Here is a 1,830-nt window from a genome sequence, read left to right as displayed (position 1 = left end):
TTGTGGGTGTGGTGCTCAGGAAGGGAGCAATAGGCTGCCGACTTAGGAGAAGACTTGAGACTCTTAAAGCCCGTGATGTATGCTTACAGTTTCCTGAGGCTAAATAAGGATATTGAATTTGATGCTAACTTGGGTTACATGGTAGAGACTTGTAAAATAAGTAGATAGATAGATAGATAGATAGATAGATAGATAGATAGATAGATAATAAATACATGATGATGATAGATAAATGATAGATAGATAGATAGATAGATAGATAGATAGATAGATAGATAGACAGACAGGCTTACATTTTGTATCTCTGTCAAGGATCTGCACTGAGGAGACTGAGAACCTATCAGCTAGGGTTTCTTATCTTAAAAGAACACATGGCACACTCTTGCGCTTACTCACCCTCGGGAAATGAACTGTGCCACCTATACTAAAACTTATTAGCAGGGTTGGAAGGATACCTGAGGCTCCCTTCAGCCATTCTTTTCTTCCAAATTCACAGTCTATGAGCCCTCTCACTTCAAACAAGATAGAATCATCCTGAAAGTAATGGATTTTTGAACTCTCAGTTTGTGCCAATATGTCAGAAAAGCATCAAGCTATGTGTCTCACCCAGGCTGTCTCACCTTATAAAATGAGGAGGTGAGGGAGGTGACTCTGAAACAATGACTCCCTCAGTGAGATCATTTCACCCATCACCAATGAGATGCAAATTGGTAAAAGATAAATTCCACAAGAATTTCTGAGATAACTGTAAATTAAAATACTCACAAATCTTTTTATTTTATTATTTTAAAAAAGAAAACTAAACTATCTTTTTTTCATTTTACATACCAATAGAGGTTCCCAGTCCCTCCCCTCCTCCCTTTCCCTCCAACCCATCCACTCCTCAGATATGGTAAGGCACATTGCTTTGAGGAAGGACCAAGGCCCTCCCTACTACATCTAGGCTAAGCAACATATCCATCCAAAGAGAATGGGTTCCAAAAGCCATTACAAGCAGTAGGGATAAATCCTGGTGCCACCACCAGTGGCCCCACAGTCTGCCCCAGCTATACAACTGTCACTCACATTCAGAAGGATTCGCATGGACCTATGGTGTTTCCTTCCTTGTCCAACCAGAGTTGGTGACTGTTTCAATGGGTGTCCCCATCGTGGTTTTGACTTTTTGCTCATATTCTCCCTTCTCCTACTGTTTGACTGGACTTTGGGAGCTCAGCCTAGTGCTCTGCTGCGGACCTCTGCCTCTGTTTCCATCAGTTGCTGGATGAAGGTTCTATAGTGACATTTAAAATAGTCATCAATCAAACTACAGGGAAAGACCAGTTGGGCGACCCTCTCCTCTATTGCTTAGGGTCTTAGCTGGGGTCATCCTTGTGGATTCCTGAGAATTTCTCTAATGTCAGGCTTCTTGCTAGCCCCATAATGGCTCCCTCAATCAAAATATCTCTTTCCTTGCTCTCCATCTCTGCCCTTCCTCCATCTTGACTATCCTGTTCCCTCAAATTCTCCTCTCCCTTCCCCTTCTCTCCTCCTCCCCCCCTTCTGCCCTCCCTTCTCCTCCCACCCCCATGCCCCCAATTTTGCCCCCTCTTATATGACTCTCACTAGTGGTATCTCAGTTCTCCCATTAGCGTCCTCAGCAGGCAGCCCCGGTATCTTTTGCTTACGTCTTACAACGCATATGGAGAAAAGAAACAGGCTGGTGAGTAAGTCCCACTTCTTCAACTAGAGTCCAGAGCCTTGGCTCATTAGTTCATCCCGTTACCTCGTCTAGGAGGTGATAGTAGGTTATTAGCCTATACATCTTCCATGAAAATCTCAATAATACATATA

The sequence above is a fragment of the Microtus oregoni genome, unplaced genomic scaffold (assembly GCF_018167655.1).
Source record: "Microtus oregoni isolate MIOR12 unplaced genomic scaffold, Mior012 000010F_ref0000083, whole genome shotgun sequence".
Taxonomy (NCBI): Eukaryota; Metazoa; Chordata; class Mammalia; order Rodentia; family Cricetidae; genus Microtus; species Microtus oregoni.
This window is presented reverse-complemented; position numbering follows the sequence as displayed.